The following is a 19,792-nucleotide window of genomic DNA, read 5'->3' as shown; positions in this document are numbered from 1 at the left end:
AGTGGATAGACCTGTAATTCAGCGGATTACTTCTACTTCCCTTTTTGGGTATTGGTATGACTTGAACAATTTTCCAGTCTTTCTGTGAGCGAGTGGTTGTATATAATTGCTAAATATGGAGCTAAAAAAATGGTTCAAATGGCTCTGAGCACTATGGGACTCAACTGCTGAGGTCATTAGTCCCCTAGAACTTAGAACTAGTTAAACCTAACTAACCTAAGGACATCACAAACATCCATGCCCGAGGCAGGATTCGAACCTGCGACCGTAGCGGTCTTGCGCTTCCAGACTGCAGCGCCTTTAACCGCACGGCCACTTCGGCCGGTAAATATGGAGCTATTTTATCAGCATACTCCGAGAGGAACCTAACTGGTATACAATCTGGACCGGAGGCCTTGCCTTTATTAAGTGATTTAAGTTGCTTCGTTACTCTGAGGATATCTACTTCTATGTTTCTGATCTTGGCAGTTGTTCTTGATTGGAATTCAGGAATATTTACTTCGTCATCTTTGGTGAAGGAGTTTCGGAAAACCTGTTTAATAACTGTGCTTTAGTGGCACTGTCATCAGTGACTTCACCGTTGTTATCGTGCAGTAAAGGTACTGATTGCGTCTTGCCACTGGTGTGCTTTATGTATGACCAGAATATCTCTTTGGGTTTTCTGCCAGATTTCGAGACAGAATTTCGTTTGTGTACCATGGGGGATCAGTACCACCACTTATTAATTTATGTAGTATATGTCTCTCAATTGCTGTCGATACTGTCTCTTTGAAAACATTTCACAACTTTTCTACAGTTACATGATCAGATCGGAAGGAGTGAAGACTGTCTCTTAAAAAGGCGTTAAGAGCATTTTTATCAGCTTTTTTAAATAGATATACTTTGTGTTTCTTTTTGGCGGTTGTAGGTGTTACGGTATTCGGCCTAGCAGCAACTGCCTTGTGGTCGCTAATCCCTGTATTCGTCACAATACTCACTATTTGTCCAGGATTATTTGTTGCTAAAAGGTCAAGTATGCTTTCGCAACCATTTACGCTTCGAGTGGGCTCCTGAACTAATTGTTCAAAATAATTTTCTGAGAAAGCATTCAGTACAATTTCGGATGACGTTTTGTGCCTGCCGCCAGCTTTAAACATATAATTTTTCCAGCATATCGAGGGTAGATTATAATTGCCACCGACTATAATCGTATGAGCGGAGTACAACTGGTTTTTCGAATGCCAAAGGGGGTCCTGCACCATATTAGGCACAGTAAAATTGTGTTTTTGGAATTTCCATATTTTTGTCTAACTCCTGTAGTAAATTACCCGGCGGATGGCAGAACTAACAAATTAAGGGCTGCATGAAGATTTCTACGGTATCGACTTTTTGACGGCGTACTGCCACAGTGAAATTTCATACAGGCTGTATCATATCTTCAGCAACATGGTACCGTCAGATTGAAGATGGACCCAGTATCCTTGACCAGTAATCCCCTGCATAGCTATTCCGCGATGTTCTTTTTATTTATGTCGTAAGCACTAGCAAACATTGACAGTGAAAGATTTTACTAGAATATTGTTCAATAAACAAGACAGTTTGTCGTGAATGACTATCGTACTAAGCTCCTGGATGTCCCGATTAGAAATCAGGAACTTTTACTGAATAGCCACCACTGACAATTCCAAAGTACATATTCAGATCGATATCAGATTTCCTGCACCTTTATTCAGAAAAAGGCCAACGGCCTTGCCGCAGTGGTAACACCGGTTCCCGTCAGATAACCGAAGTTAAGCGCTGTCGAGCGCTGCTGAGCGCTATTGGCAAACGGTGTGCACTCAGCCCTTGTGAGGCAAACTGAGGAGGTACTTGATTGAGAAGTAGCGGCTCCGGTCTCATAAACTGACATACGGCCGGGAGAGCGGTATGCTGACCACATTCCCTCCATATCCGTATCCAGTGACGCCTGTGGGCTGAAGATGACATGGCGGCCAGTCGGTACGGTTGGGCCTTCATGGCCTGTACGGGTGAAGTTTAGTTTTGTATTGAAATATAAAAGTTAGCGTAGAGGACTGAAAAGACTAGTAGCAGCCACTTCTGGATGTATCAGTTTGGATTCCGGTGAAAAGTAGGAACATGCAAAGCAATATTGATCTTACAATGTGTCTTAGGGTATACGTAAAAAACTGACAAGCTGACTTATAAAGCATTTGTAGATCGACAGAAAGCTTTTGACAACGTTAATGAAGGTAGCACTGAGAAAATATGGGACATGAAAAGTTATTTCCAATTTTCGCTTGATGATGAAAAGTGTACGTCTAATTGGTCGAAAGCTGACATCTTGAGACCGTGGAATGCAGTATGATCCTTGCAGAGAAGAAAAACAACCACCAGCCGCTTTTGATTACGCTATTTATTCACATAAATAGCGCCGTTAGTGGTTTCGAACCAACAGATTCCTCATTAGACGGCTGTCCACGTTAAGATACACATTTTTGTTGCCTGCATTAGCTTTTTCTTTTTATTCCCGCTTTGTGGGGAAAATTAATGCAATAGTGACGACTATCTGGACCACTTTTTAGATGTTTATTTACGCACATGGTGTAAAGATAGAACGCGCGCTCGACCACACACACACACACACACACACACACACATACACACACACAAGTTTTGTCACATGGGTGTGTGGGTTCCTTATACTATTGCGTACATTTGTCTTAAAACTGCTTCATATCGTCTTCACTATCACATGAATACAAGCAGTTGGCATTGCAATGAAACGGTGCACAATTTTCTATAGCACCACCACCCAAGGAATGTTCATCACAAGAACGAAAACTAATGTGAACAACTACAAATATGTATGTTAACATGAACAGCCATCTAATGATAAACCTGTCGGCTCGAAATGGATAACAGCGCTATTTACGTGTTAAATATCATTACTATAAGTAGCTGGTTTCTGGTTTCTTCACTGCAACAATCAACCTCTATTTCGTCATAGTTATTGTGACACTTCGAAATGAAAGTAATCCATTGCATAAAATGTGAAGCGTTTGCCGTGAAAAATGCGATCGCTGGCTACTTTACATTTAATTCACTTCAGGTCGTACACTGCTGTATATGCCGTGTAGCTACCATACCAGAATTGTTTTTAAAGGTGGAATGAAAGCAATATGTCTCTACAGCATTGAGAAAATAGGATCTGAAGCATTTCATTTGACGACGCTGCTTGTTCATTCCTCGTGCAAGTAGCATACACACAACGTCACTCCTCGAACATGGTTCCACTACGTGAAACTAAGAAATCAACATGCAATAAATTATAGTACATTTGAGGTTCCACGGATGTTATTCTCCATATTTATATGGAATAAAAGTTCTAGTTTCTAGACACTGTTCCAGGATGAAACTGATGTGGCTGATGAATCATGTAATACTGACATGCCCAAAATACAAGAAAGCACTAGCAGTATTGTACAGGAAACTGAGGTCATGGCATTTTCCATTGCAAATAATTGTTCTCCCTACTCTGCCGATTCGAATTAAATAAGTACAATTCGATAGCGAAATATTTAAAAGAACCTGATATGCTGATCTAAATTGGTATCTGGAGGGAATTTACAACATGAATCCTGCTGGGCTGTCCACAAATCTGTAAGAGTATGAGGGGGTGGAGACCTTTCCTGAACAGCAAGTTGCAAGGCATCCCAGATATGCTCAACAATGTTCATATCTGAGGAGTTTGTTGGCCAGCGGAAGTGTTTAAACTCAGAAGTGTGTTCCTGCAGCCACTCTGTAACAAGTCTGGACGTGTACAGTGTCGCTTTGCTCTGCTGGAATTGCCAAAGTCCATCGGAATGCACAATCGACATGAATTGATGCAGGTGATGAGACAGGATGCCTCCGTACGTGTCACCTGTAAGAGTCGACCAAGACATATCAGTGGTCCCATACCACTCCAACAGTACACACCCCACACCACTACAGAGCCTCCACCAGCTTGAATAGTCCCCTGCTGACATGCAGGGTCCATGCATTCATGAGGTTGTCTCCATACCCATACAAGTCCATTCGCTCGATACAATGTGAAACGAGACTCGTCAGACCAGGTAACAACTTTCCAGTCATCAACAGTCCAATGTCGGTGTTGACGGACCCAGGCAAGGCGTAAAGCTTTGCGTCGCGTAGGCATCAAGGGCACACGAGTGGGCCTTCAGCTCCGAGAGCCCATATCTATGATGTTTCGTTGAACTCTTCGCACCCTGACACTTGCTGATGGCCCAGCGTTGAAATCTGCAGTCATTTGCGGAAGGGTTGCACTTCTGTCACGTTGAACGATTCTCTTCAGTCGTCGTTGGTCCTTTTCTTGCAGGACCTATTCCCGGCTGCAGCGATGTCGGAGATTTGTTGTTTTACCGGATTTCTGATATTCACAGTACACTCGTGAAATGGTCGTACGGGTAAATCCCCACTTCATCGCTTCCTCGGAGATATTGTGTCCCATCGCTCGTGCGCCGACTGTAACACACGTTCAAACTCACTTAAATCTTGATAACCTGCCATTGCAGCAGCAGTAACGGCCTAACAACTGCGTCAGACAGTTGTCTTACATAGACGTCTCTGATCGGAGCGCCATATTCTGTCAGTACACTAATCTTTGTATTTGGGTACGCATGCCTATACCAGTTTCTTTGGATATGCAGGGTGTTACAAAAAGGTACGCCCAAACTTTCAGGAAACATTCCTCACACACAAAGAAAGAAAATATGTTATGTGGACATGTGTCCGGAAACGCTTATTTCCAATGTTAGAGCTCATTTTATTACTTCTCTTCAAATCACATTAATCATGGAATGGAAACACACAGCAACAGAACGTACCAGCGTGACTTCCAACACTTTGTTACAGGAAATGTTCAAAATGTCCTCCGTTAGCGAGGATACATGCATCCACCCTCCGTCGCATGGAATCCATGATGCGCTGATGCAGCCCTGGAGAATGGCGTATTGTATCACAGCCGTCCACAATACGAGCACGAAGAGTCTATACATTTGGTACCGGGGATGCGTAGACAAGAGCTTTCAAATGCCCCCATAAATGAAAGTCAAGAGGGTTGAGGCCAGGAGAGCGTGAAGGCCATGGAATTGGTCCGCCTCTACCAATCCATCGGTCACCGAATCTGTTGTTGAGAAGCGTACGGACACTTCGACTGAAATGTGCAGAGCTCCATCGTGCATGAACCACATGTTGTGTCGTACTTGTAAAGGCACATGTTCTAGCAGCACAGGTAGAGTATCCCGTATGAAATCATGATAACGTGCTCCATTGAGCGTAGGTGGAAGAACATGGGGCCCAATCAAAACATCACCAACAATGCCTGCCCAAACGTTCACAGAAAATCTGTGTTGATGACGTAATTGCACAATTGCGTGCGGATTTTAGTCAGCCCATACATGTTGACTGTGAAAATTTACAATTTGATCACGTTGGAATTAAGCCTCATCCGTAAAGAGAACATTTGCACTGAAATGAGGATTGACACATTGTTGGATTAACCATTCGCAGAAGCGTACCCGTGGAGGCCAATCAGCTGCTGATAGTGCCTGCACACGCTGTACATGGTACGGAAACAACTGGTTCTCCCGTAGCACTCTCCATACAGTGATGTGGTCAACGTTACCTTGTACAGCAGCAACTTCTCTGACGCTGAAATTAGGGTTATCGTCAACTGCACGAAGAATTGCCTCGTCCATTGCAGGTGTCCTAAGTCTTCCCCAGTCGCGAGTCATAGGCTGGAATGTTCCGTGCTCCCTAAGACGCCGATCAATTGCTTCGAACGTCTTCCTGTCGGGACACCTTCGTTCTGGAAATCTGTCTCGATACAAAGTACCGCGCCACGGCTAGTGCCCCGTGCTAATCCATACATCAAATGGGCATCTGCCAACTCCGCATTTGTAAACATTGCTCTGACTGCAAAACCACGTTCGTGATGAACACTAACCTGTTGATGCTACGTACTGATGTGCTTGATGCTAGTACTGTAGAACAATGAGTCGCATGTCAACACAAGCACCGAAGTCAACATTACCTTCCTTCAATTGGGCCAACTGGCGGTGAATCGAGGAAGTGCAGTACATACTGACGAAACTAAAATGAGCTCTAACATGGAAATTAAGCGTTTCCGGACACATGTCCACATAACATCTTTTCTTTATTTGTGTGTGAGGAATGTTTCCTGAAAGTTTGGCCGTACCTTTTTGTAACACCCTGTACATGTATATAGTGTGTGTATGTATATACAGCTATCAAAGAGTTTTCACCTGAGGGCGTTTCTGCAGTGTATTTACACTGTAAGAAATACATCTAAACAGCACCAACATGCTGTTACTCTTTTCTTGGTTGCTGAAGGACAGATAGCAGTAGACATCCACCGGAGACAAGAATGTGTACTGCACAGCATTTCTGTCGAAAACCACCATAGTCAATTGGTGTACAAGTTGTTCTTTAATTACTGTGGTCCATTGCTTATTGATTTCAACGAACCAGGTGTCTCCATCTCTGGTGAATGGTACTGCGCAACGCTGAGGAAATGATAGCATGCAGTTAACGCGAAACTTCCGGGAAAACTGCAACCAGCGTTGCTGCTGCTGCTTCGTGATAACGCACGTCCCCGTATCGCATGTGTCGCAACGCAGCAGTTAAGCAAACTCAGGTAGGAGGCACTCGTGCACCCGACCACTAGTCCTGACCCTGCGTGCGATTATCATGTTTTCTTCGCGCAGCAGGACACGGTGTTTCGCCAAATGAGTATCTTCAAACTGGTGTCTCTGTGGGATGATTGCCTCGTTGTTCACGGCGATTTTGCCTGATTGGCATACCGATTCTGGACTATAAGGGCTTTGAAGGGATACTTTTCGATCAGCTCTTCCTCCACATGAAAATACACTCCTGGAAATTGAAATAAGAACACCGTGAATTCATTGTCCCAGGAACGGGAAACTTTATTGACACATTCCTGGGGTCAGATACATCACATGATCACACTGACAGAACCACAGGCACATAGACACAGGCAACAGAGCATGCACAATGTCGGCACTAGTACAGTGCATATCCACCTTTCGCAGCAATGCAGGCTGCTATTCTCCCATGGAGACGATCGTAGAGATGCTGGATGTAGTCCTGTGGAACGGCATGCCATGCCATTTCCACCTGGCGCCTCAGTTGGACCAGCGTTCGTGCTGGACGTGCAGACCGCGTGAGACGACGCTTCATCCAGTCCCAAACATGCTCAATGGGGGATAGATCCGGAGATCTTGCTGGCCAGGGTAGTTGACTTACACCTTCTAGAGCACGTTGGGTGGCACGGGATACATGCGGACTGCATTGTCCTGTTGGAACAGCAAGTTCCCTTGCCGGTCTAGGAATGGTAGAACGATGGGTTCGATGACGGTTTGGATGTACCGTGCACTATTCAGTGTCCCCTCGACGATCACCAGTGGTGTACGGCCAGTGTAGGAGATCGCTCCCCACACCATGATGCCGGGTGTTGGCCCTGTGTGCCTCGGTCGTATGCAGTCCTGATTGTGGCGCTCACCTGCACGGCGCCAAACACGCATACGACCATCATTGGCACCAAGGCAGAAGCGACTCTCATCGCTGAAGACGACAAGTCTCCATTCGTCTCTCCATTCACGCCTGTCGCGACACCACTGGAGGCGGGCTGCACGATGTTGGGGCGTGAGCGGAAGACGGCCTAACGGTGTGCGGGACAGTAGCCCAGTTTCATGGAGACGGTTGCGAATGGTCCTCGCCGATACCCCAGGAGCAACAGTGTCCCTAATTTGCTGGGAAGTTGCGGTACGGTCCCCTACGGCACTGCGTAGGATCCTACGGTCTTGGCGTGCATCCGTGCGTCGCTGCGGTCCGGTCCCAGGTCGACAGGCGCGTGCACCTTCCGCCGACCACTGGCGACAACATCGATGTACTGTGGAGACCTCACGCCCCACGTGTTGAGCAATTCGGCGGTACGTCCACCCGGCCTCCCGCATGCCCACTATACGCCCTCGCTCAAAGTCCGTCAACTGCACATACGGTTCACGTCCACGCTGTCGCGGCATGCTACCAGTGTTAAAGACTGCGATGGAGCTCCGTATGCCACGGCAAACTGGCTGACACTGACGGCGGCGGTGCACAAATGCTGCGCAGCTAGCGCCATTCGACGGCCAACACCGCGGTTCCTGGTGTGTCCGCTGTGCCGTGCGTGTGATCATTGCTTGTACAGTCCTCTCGCAGTGTCCGGAGCAAGTATGGTGGGTCTGACACACCGGCGTCAATGTGTTCTTTTTTCCATTTCCAGGAGTGTATGTCTTTCTACAGCAACATTTTCCAGGCCGTCTGATCCCCGTGAGTGGGGGTCTGCAGCAGGAGCACGGGCATCTAATCTAACCCCCTGGGTCTCCTTAAAATCATTTGTTTACAACGATAATCATAGGAACCTGGCTCATCCGAAGAACAACATTCGTCAAGTTGCCGTCAACGTACCCATTGATATGCTGCAAAGAGTTGAACGAAACTTCAGAGTTCGATTCACGCAGTGTGTTGAGAATAATGGGCGGTATCTGCCTGGCGTCGTCTTCAAAACTGTGTAAATATAAAATTTAAATGCCTTACTTGGTGCTGAAGCGCCTAAGAAGCTGGTATAGGCATGCGTATTCAAATACAGAGATATGTAAACAGACAGAATCCTGTGCTGCGGTCAGCAATGTCTGTATAAGACAACAAGAGTCTAGCGCAGTTGTTACATAGGTTACTGCTGCTGCAATGGCAGGTTATCAAGATTTAAGTGAGTTTGAACTCTGTGTTATAGCCGGCGCACGAGCGATGGGACGCAGCATAGCGATGAACTGGGGATTTTCCCGTAAGACCTTTTCACGAGTGTACCGTGAATATCAGGAATTCGGTAAAACATTAAATCTCCGACATAGCTGCGGCTGGGAAAAAATCCTGCAAGAACGGGACCAACGACGACTGAAGAGAATCGTTCAATGTGACAGAAGTGCAATTCTTCCGCAAATTGCTGCAGATTTCAATGCTGGACCATCAACAAGTGTCAGCGTGCGAACTATTCAACGCAAATCATTGGTCCATTCGTGTACCCTTGATGACTGCACGATACAAAACGTAACGCCTCGCCTGGGCCCGTCAACACCGACGTTGGACTGTTGGTGAGTGGAAACATGTTGCCTGGCCTGACGAGACTCGTTTCAAATTGTATCGAGCGGGTGGACATGTACGTGTATGGAGACAACCTCATGAATCCATGGAACCTGCATGTCTACAGGGGACTGTTCAAGCTGGTGGAGGCTCTACAATGGTGTGGGGCGTGTGCAGTTCTAGTGATATGGGGCCTCTCATACGTGTAGATACGACTCTGACATGTGACACGTACGTAAACGTCCTGTGTTATGACCTGCATCCATTCATGTCCATAATGCATCCCGACGGACTTGGGCAATTCCAGCAGGACAATGCGACACCGTAAACGTCCAAAATTGCTACAGAGTGGCTCGAGGAACATTATTCTGAGTTCAAACACTTCTGATGGCCACCAAAATCCCCAGACATGAACATTATTGAGCATATCTGGGATGCCTTGCAACGTGCCATTCAGGAAAGATCTCCACCCACTCGTACTCTAACGGATTTGTGGACATCCCTGCAGGATTCATACTGTTAATTCCCTCCAGTACTACTTCAGACATTAGTCGAGTGAATGTCACGTCGTGTTGCGGCACTTCTGCGTGCTCGCGGGGTCCTACACGATTTTAGGCAAGTATATCAATTTGTCTGGCTCTTCAGTGTATGTACAAAAATGTTCAAATGTGTGTGAAATCTTACGGGACTTAACTGCTAAGATCATCAGTCCCTAAGCTTACACACTACTTCACCTGAATTATCCTAAGGACAAACACACACACACCCATGCCCGAGGGAGGACTCGAACGTCCGCCGGGACCAGCCGCTCAGTCCATGACTGTAGCGCCTCAGTGTATGTATCTGCATTTTTTTTTTTCAAATTGAATTTCTAAATAAGGAATTTGCTCTGACCCAGCGTTTATTGTACAACCACAAAGCTAAGCTTAATCCGTCATATTATTGTAACTCAGTTTTATATTAAGACTCTACTGATGCAAAATAGCTGACTGTATGGTCAGTGATCCCAAAAGCCAAAATATATCCTTACCTGTTACTCGCGCTCCACATCCCCTAAACCAGTAGGCTGATTTTAACCAAACTTGGTATAAATATCCTTTAGTGTTAGGTAACAACCGCTGTGTAGGTAAGAATCGCCTACCTACCAATGTTCAGGAAATCTGACGTCATAAACACGCAGACGCGTGAGAAAATGCCGCATCATGAGTGAAGTTCCGCTAAATTTGTTCTACACTGCTAAGTCCATCCTATAGTCGAGTCAGCTTAAATAAATTCCTGACACCTGGCAGCGCTTTTGACAACTTTCAACCGTGAAACGTAAATGGCTGTAGGCGAAAATAGCTGTTTGTAGAGCTATGGAGAGGCTTTGCGATAGACATTTACAAAATCAAGTTGTAGACAGGCGAAGCAGCTACAGTTTCACATTTATACAATATAAATATTTCCTTGTAAAATTGTTTCATAATTTGAAATACATTTTCACGAATACATGGAAAAGAAAATTTTTCGGTATTGTAATACACAGTTAAGTTTTTGTTTTCGTTCCTGGTAGAAAACCGGCTAAATGAAAACTCGGACAATGCCGTAACAAAATAAATAAATGTAACGAGCCATCAGCGTTGTTCTTAGCTTCGGTCACAGAGCAGTTGGGGAAGGTGACAGTACATTGTAACTTCAACATTATTTCCGCTATTTCCATTTTCTCTGTCTTCCGTCGTTCCTCAGTTGTTTAAAAATTCATTGAGGTATGTTCCACTTACGCAACTTAAATCCATGGCAGTTTGTTTATTGCCGTATTCGTTTCGCTTCTTTTAGTTGTGAAGCATCTTCAGTGGCCTGTAACACACGTTTCTTTTAATACATATAAGTGTATTATGTAGCAGTTACCATATGTTGCTATGTTACATTTTGTCGTGTTTTTCTCTTATTATTCAGATTAGAATTAAATTTTGTAGCACAAATTTCGTGAGGTGAAATCATCGTTCGGTGTTTTTTAAGATTTGCAGTGTTGTTAGCCCATATATGTTGCCCTGGAGATGTGTTCATTACTCCCCATACTCCATCTGGCCATTTGTTAAAACACATCACGTACATCACTTGCACTTTTCAATCTTTGATGCCGGCAGGGGTGGCCGATCGGTTCTAAGCGCTACAGTCTGGAACCGTTCGACCGCTACGGTCGCTGGTTCGAATCCTGCCTCGGGCATGGATGTGTGTGCTGTCCTTAGGTTAGTTAGGTTTAAGTAGTTCTAAGTTCTAGGGGACTGATGACCTCAGAAGTAAAGTCCCATGGTGCTCAGAGCCCTTTGAACCATATCAACCAATCTTTGATAAACGTGAGTGTTTACGCACAGCGATAGTTGACAACACTACACACTGTAAACACACACATGTTTATCACAGCTTGAAAAGTGCAAATGACGTAAGTGAGATTCGGACTAAAAAACGCCGAAAATTAGCCAGCTGGAGCATGGGGACTAAGGAACACATCTCCAGGACCAGACATACGGGCTAACAACACTGAAAATCGTAACTAACACCGAACGATAATTTCACCTCTCGAAATTTGTGCTCCAAAAGTCGATTCTAATCTGAAAAACAAGAGAAAAACATGACAAAATGTAAAATATTAAGGTATTGTAACTTTTACGTAATACACGTATTGTATGTACGAAAAGAAGCATGTATTAAAGGTCACTGCAGATGGTTCACAAATAAGAGAAGCGAAACGCGTATGGCAGTAGACAAACTGCCTTTCATTTAGTAGCATAGACGGAACATACTTTCAAGAGTTTCCACTATTTTTCGCCTTCTGCTACTGTAAATGACGCTTGTGTGGCAGACATTATCAGGAAGCAGTCCAGTGACAGCACTGTACTGAATTGTGAGCTGCAGCTTCGGCTGCGCCGGCCGATCTGCGGTCGGAGTGGTGTATCCGGCCGGCCGATGTGATCCACCTGTTGCCGCACCCCGCAGGCGCTGCTAACAGTAAAGGAGAGCGCCACACGACTGGAATGTTTCCGCAACGAAGACGTACTGCGGCGAGACGCCGGGACCTGTAGACAAGCCGCTAGCTGTGGAAACGAAATGCGGAGGACCAAAATGGCTCTGAGCACTATGGGACTTAACATCTGAGGTCATCAGTCCCCTAGAACTTAGAACTACTTAAACCTAACTGACCTAAGGACACCACACACATCCATGCCCGAGGCAGGATTCGAACCTGCGACCGTAGCGCGGAGGACCGTGTCGATTCGTATGCTGTCCCTCTAAATCAACTGTTTTATGTAAAATAAACAAAGTTACATCCGTTTACGAGGTCTTGAAAGGTAACTCTGTGGGGACTATACAGGGTGGTCCATTGATAGTGACCGGGCCAAATATCCCATGAAATAAGCATCAAACGAAAAAACTACAAAGAACGAAACTCGTCTAGCTAGAAAGGCGAAACCAGATCGCGCTACGGTTGGCCCGCTAGATGGTGCTGCCATAGGTCAGATAGCAACCTTTTTTTTTTTTAATAGGAACCCCCATTTTTTATTACATATTCCTGTAGTACGTAAAGAAATAAGAATGTTTTTAGTTGGATCACTGTTTTCGCTTTGTGATAGATGGCGCTGTAATAGTCACAAACATATTGCTCACAATTTTAGACCAACAATTGGTAACAGGTAGGTTTCTTTAAATTAAAATACAGAACGTAGGTACGTTTCAACATTTTATTTCGGTTGTTCCAATATGATACATGTACCTTTGTGAACTTATCATTTCTGAGAACGCATGCTGTAATGCAATAAATGCTCAAAATGATGTCCGTCAACTTCAATGCATTTGGCAATACGTGTAACGACATTCCTCTCAACAGCGAGTAGTTCGCCTTCCGTAATGTTCGCACATGCATTAACAATGCGCTGACGCATGTTGTCAGGCGTTGTCGGTGGATCCCGATAGAAATATCCTTCAACTTTCCTCACAGAAACAAATCCGGGGCGTCAGATCCGGTGAACGTGCGGGCTACGGTATGGTGCTTCGACGACCAAGCCACCTGTCTCGGAATATGCTATTCAATACTGCTTCAACCGAACGCGAGCTATGTGCCGGACATCCATCATGTTGGAAGTACATCGCCATTCTGTCATGCAGTGAAACATCTTGTAGTAACATCGGTAGAACATTACGCAGGAAATCAGCATATATTGCACCATTTAGATTGCCATCGATAAAAGGGGGGCCAATTATCCTTCCTCCCATAATGCAGCACCATACGTTCACCCGCCAAGGTCGCTGATGTTCCACTTGTCGCAGCCATCGTGGATTTTCCGTTGCCCAATAGTGCATATTGTGCAGGTTTATGTTACCGCTGTTGGTGAATCACGCTTCGTCGCTAAATAGAACGCGTGCAAAAAATCTGTCATCGTCCCGTAATTTCTCTTGTGCCCAATGGCAGAACTGTACACGACGTTCAGAGTCGTCGCCATGCAATTCCTGGTGTATAGAAATATGATACGGGTGCAATCGATGTTGATGTAGCATTCTCAACACCGACGTTTTTGAGATTCCCTATTCTCGCGCAAATTGTCTGCTACTGATGTGCGGATTAGCTGCGACAGCAGCTAAAACACTTACTTGGGCGTCATCATTTGTTGCAGGTCGTGGTTGACGTTTCACATGAACACTTCCTGTTTCCTTAAATAACGTAACTATCCGGCGAACGGTCCGGACACTTGGATGACGTCGTCCAGGATACCGAGCAGCATACATAGCACACGCCCGTTGGGCATTTCGGTCACAGTAGCCAACATCAACACGATATCGGCACTTCCGCAATTGGTAAACGGTCTATTTTAACACTGGCAATGTATCACGAAGCAAATACCGTCCGCAACTGACGGACTGTTACGTGATACCACGTACTTATACGTTTGTTTCTGTTACAGCGTCATTTGTCACAAAGCCAAAAAAGTGGTCCAACTAAAACATTCATATTTCTTTACGTATTACACGAATATGTAATAAAAATAGGGGTTCCTATTTAAGAAAACGCAGTTGAAATCCGTTTGACCTATGGCAGCGCCATCTAGCGGGCTAACCATAGCGCCATCTGGTTTCCCCCTTGAAGTTAGACGTTTCGTTCTTTGTAGTTTTTTCGTTTGATGCTTATTTCGTGAGATATTTGGCCCGGTCACGATCAGTGGACCACCCTGTATAAATAACTGAAAAAATATATAAAATTTAGTTTACTAACAACATTTATTTTCCCAAAACAAAGGCAGATATAAATTATGCTAAACAAGTTACTGATTGAATAACGTTAACAACTAACAGGTGGTGTGTAAGACTACAATGGTCAAGGATCCTGAGAGGCAGAAGTGAGTCAATTACTCTGACCCTAAAAATGTGGATAACGCAAGCTGAATTGATCTGACGCTGAGCAGACTTTGATTGATCAAATCTACTGTAGTTTCACCACATAGGTGCAGCTGAGAGCAAGAGGCTATTGAGATCCGTATCGCCTGACAATGCTGGAGCGGCAGTACGTTTCCCTGTTTGCTTCGTGCGGCGATGTAACTTACAGCTGGCGAGACGTGTGCAGTGGAGGAGAGACTTGAAGCAGCACCTGTGAATCGATCGCGGTTACAAAAGAAACGCAAAAATCTCACAGGCTAGCGATCAGGCAGACGGTTTGCAATTTACTCTCTACCAGAGCCCTGAAATCACGGTAGATTTCAGCGTGTGACACACCCGTTCGCTGGTCGTACCAAGGACTAATTTGGCTCACTTATACGACAGAACGCACAAGGATACCAAACATCAAGACTGGTAAATCAAAAATGAATAAATCTGCCCTCGGCAAATGAGTAGTCCGAGACGTTTGAAGTCAACTGTCGGTACAGTAACAACTTCACCACAGGCTCCCCAGACTATACTACTCGGAAGTGAAGTCAGTCTCAGGACAGGTTCCAAGCACCAACCACCCATGCCAGAGCATCGACCAGAAGATGCTTCCAGTCCAAAGACCAGCACCCGAGTGCTTCGCACCTCTCCAGAAAAAAAATCCGTTTTCCCTCAAAGTTCACGAACGACACCGCATTCACCCCATCTTGAGCCAATCACAGGGCTCTAGAGGCGCTAAATCTCCCCTCCCACACGACAGCACAAACTCATGTCGAACAAGAGCAAGAGTTAAGAAACCTGCATCTCTGGAAAAAAAGGAAACTGCCAATTACTGGCTTTTTTTAAGTTTTCGTGGAGGGGGAAGATGATTTTTCCCGAAATCATGTTGCTTCCCACAGCAACAAGGGAACAGATACAATCTTAAAGCTCTTTATTTAAGTCGCCTGTGCCTTGGAGCTTGTTAGTCCTAGCTATGAGGTATAATAAAGATTCTATCTCTAAGTGTTTCTCAGGCTCTGGAGTTTCTTATACAACCGAGGCGGCCAATGGAAGTTGTTCACAGGCCTATTTGCAGTATCAGCAAACATGAAAACTTGTGAATTTTTATTACGCATGGATCTGCAAACATTGCCCAGTTTATGGCTCCACTGTGTAGATGTGTTCCTTCAGACAGTTGTCCCCAGCCCAGGCTTCGGCTGGCGCCACAGTAGGTAGCTCGGCATTGTTCTGCTGGAGTCCTGTCTTGATGAGGACCTGTCTGCCCTGTATGGCTATGGGCCCGTTTGGCAAGATTTACTGAGGGATGGGCTCGCTGACAATTGCTTTTAACTCCCAACATGCCATTTCTACGAGCTAAGGACGATAAAAATACCTCATGATACCAGGCTCCATCAATGTCTGCTGAGGCCATTAACTGTCAAGAGTCTCTCTAAAGGTGTGTCAGGTTGTAACAAAATCTTTAATAATTTTCTGTATACGAAAAATAGGTGAGATAGTAACTTTTCCTCTCTCAGTCTGTTCAAAGAATTCCGGAATTTTGTCCACAATCTTTGTCTGTACATACCTTTTACTTACTGTGCGTGGTCTTCTTCGAAATACTCTCCTCCACAATTGATACACCGCTCCCAACACCATTTTCACTTCCGGAAGCTGTCTCGGGGCGCCTCGTTCTGGATCACAATCTGCGAATTTTTTCTTATTCTCTGTCATTGTAAATCTTCATCCTTTCAACAGGGTTGCCAACTTTGGAAATAAAGTCCGCAGGGGCCAGGTCTGCAGGTTATGGAGGATGAGGAAGCACAATGATTTAGTTTTTTGTGCAATAGCCGCACATCAACAGGGATAAATGTTCAGTTGCATTATCGTGATACAAGAGCCATGAAATGTTCGTCACATTTCAGGCGGTTTCCTTCCCAATTTTCTCGCAGGCGTCGCAACACGCCCCGATACTATCGTCGATTAAGAGCTATGTGGCACGAATCCATGATGAATTAATCCTTCAAGAGTCAAAGAACGGCATCCTGGACTAGGGTCATCATTAGCTTGTGCCTGTAAAAGCGATTTTTCTCTCCATCCATCACCAGTAGGCACCTGATGGCTGGAGACACAACATCGTTGTTAGAGGAGTAATAGGGAAATGGGGACATGGATGCAGTTTTGATACGAAATTGATATGCAAATTAATTAAGTTGATCACTTAATTACCCCCCCCCCACCCGACCATGCTCACCCTCACTCTCAGATGACGTAATGTGTTTTTGATAACCTGCACGTGGATCCCAGCCCCCTCCCCCTCCCCACCCCTTCCACTCTGCAACCTACACTATTGGCAGGAATTCTGAATTTTGGCGCCAATTCCGATTTTGGCGGGAATTTCGTTGGCCCAGAGCTGTGCTGACATCCCCCCCCCCCCCCCGGGAATTAACGGGAAATTAAAAACGGCAGTGCCCTTTCTGGAACTCAAATGCTGGTGCTTCTGGACAGAAAACCCTAGTGCACCCCCCCCCCCCCCGCACACACACACACACACACACACACACACACACACACACACACACAAGGAAACTGCCCAGATACAAGGAAGGAAGGTCAGGTTAGTGTACTTTATTTATTTTGGTTGGGAAACTGATGTAAAGATCTGTCCTAATTATGTAATTAATCATACAGATCAGTCGTAATTGCGCAGCTGTGTGCATAGCGCTACACAAGGTCTACCTAAAACCGTGTCTCTCTCTTCTGATATATCTAAAAAACAAATACTGTCTCGTGTTGACATTGGACATACAACATTTACACATATCGCTCCATTAGAGCACATGGTCAGTGCTCGAAGTCGCATGTACACATCTGTGTATAGTTTTGTCGACTGTGCTGAAGGAAGACCATATCCAGCAGACTGTCAATCACAAGATAGGATTCGTGTATTGGTCCTTCATAAGCACTTAAATACATTGTTTTTTCGGCTGTAAAACATCCAAGCAGGGTATGACTACAGTTTTGTACACCACCATACTCTTTCTTTTTCTACCATGACTTAGAGATCTGCTAAAACGATATTAACCAGTTTCGATCCTTTGGTTCTCACAGAAAGCTGAACATTGCATGTTGTGAACTGTGCAGATCCCACAACACACGGGTCAGTAGAAATAAAACACAGAGGCGATGTTTCTCATTGACAAAAAAGTGGAAGACATCGCAAGATATGGACACTGGGAGAGTTTGCGGCATTGTAGAGTGTTTCCAACAGCTATATGAAAGTTATAACCTCATCATCCACAGCCATGGGGTAGCGTATGTCCCGGTGTTCCGTTTCGATGAGCATTGTTTACTCATTTTGCAACCATGTACATGGTGCTGACCATCACCCGAAGGTTCCATTCACAACATGCGTGAGATCGTAGAAAATAAAAAGAGGTACTTTTATCTTATTGGTGAAGAAACAATAAAGACATGTTGAGGCCATAGTAGCATATCGAAATAGGATGAGTCTGCAGCATTGAGGAACGCTTCAAAGCAACTATCTGAAGGTGATGACCTCTACACTTAACCCCATACTCCAGTGACTGGCAGCAGATATCCACTGTTTAGCCAAGGCTCCCTCCTTCTCAACGAAGTGGTATTAATCAGTCATTATGTGGTAATCAACAGCATACCAGTGGATGGATGGGATGGGAAAGACATTGTTGATATAGGGCGATGTACTGTAATACACACCACAGTTGATAGCACGATCATTTTTAGCAATTTTACCAGTTGTTCCGCAATTTCAACCCCAGCCAATGACATAGGAGACTACTTCCCAGTTTCTGCATCATTGCTAAATCACCCCTCCACTACTTTACAAGTACGCTATACTAGATTCCGAATGCAGCTAGATGACTGTGCAATACTTCACTATTATGGTGTCCTATGATTGCACTGTCAGTATATGTCCACCGCTTGAACTGCTTATAAACTAACGAGAGTGAACTCCAGAGACTGCTGGTCTGTCTTAGGACATTAATGGATTTTATAGGTCTATTTAAGTCGTAAATGTATGTACCCTGAATCACACTTCTCGCATCAGTCGTAATTATAGTTAGCAGTAGTATCAGTTTTGATGGATGCAGCTATGACTCACTAGGAAATAGAGTGAGGAAAAACCAACATGAATATTTTGGACAGCTGATACATTGAGGTACCACCTGCACCCTGATGCACGACAATGCACACAAAGAAGCACCACGACCAGTAGCCAAAGGAGATGTAACAGTCTTGCTGCTGTTTACAGTAACATCATCTCACCTCTGGTTGCATTCCTCTTGCACAAAGAAGTTCTGGTCTGCTATTAGGTAGTTTTGCTCGTATGTAGGATAATATAGCAATTTCCTCCCAGCACCCCATATCTCCAGTACACCTCCTCACACTAATTAAGGTGATACATGTGACATCGATCCACTCTCGTACAGAATCCTCTAGAGAATGGCTTAAGTCTGATAAATGCATTGATTCTTCTCCTTAACACTTAACGAATAACATTGTTTGTGAGAACCGGCCGTAATTCGGTAATATCTATATTTGACTCTGCCGCTGGGGAAGACGAACTGTACAGGTCATCACCATCGGATAGCTGTTGGAAACATTCTACAATGCCGCAAACCCTTCCAGTTTCCGTAACTTGCGATATCTTCCTCTTTTTTGTCAATGAGAAACATCGCCACTGTGTTTTATTTCTACTGACGTGTGTGTTGTGGGAACTGCACAGTTCACAACATGCAATGTTCAGTTTTCTGTGAGAACCATAGAATAGAACGTGTTAATATCGTTTTAGCATCTGACCTCAGCCATCGTAGAAAAACATGGGGAGGGGGGGAGGGAGGGAGAGAGGGCTGAGACCCACACGCAGTCTGACAAAAACACATGACGTCATCCGTGGTTGGGGGTGTGCATGATCGTGGGTAATTAATTGATCAATTTAATTAATTTGTGTATCAATTTTATATCAAAATTTCACCCATGCCCCCATCTCACCACTACTTACAGGTAGTCTGCGAAACCTAGTTCATAATTGATGGCCACTGATGGAATTGGGTGTACGATTGGAGTTAACTCCCAGTGCGTCAGTTAAGGTCTGAAGATGGTGTACTGAGGCACTGAAACTGGTAGCCATGTAATAAATAACATCATAAGGACAGCCTTAGATGTTACATTGTATTAC

General features: G+C 44.9%; 1 protein-coding gene across 1 annotated transcript in view; it reads left to right on the top strand.

Moving 5' to 3' along the window:
• LOC124788452 (inactive pancreatic lipase-related protein 1-like) overlaps positions 1-19,792 on the top strand; it is a 180,739-nt gene that overhangs the window by 9,129 nt on the left and 151,818 nt on the right. The gene's annotated exons all lie outside the window — the stretch shown is intronic.

The sequence above is a fragment of the Schistocerca piceifrons genome, chromosome 3 (assembly GCF_021461385.2).
Source record: "Schistocerca piceifrons isolate TAMUIC-IGC-003096 chromosome 3, iqSchPice1.1, whole genome shotgun sequence".
Lineage (NCBI taxonomy): Eukaryota > Metazoa > Arthropoda > Insecta > Orthoptera > Acrididae > Schistocerca > Schistocerca piceifrons.
Note: the sequence above shows the minus strand (reverse complement) of the source record. Positions and strands in the feature narration are given on the sequence as shown.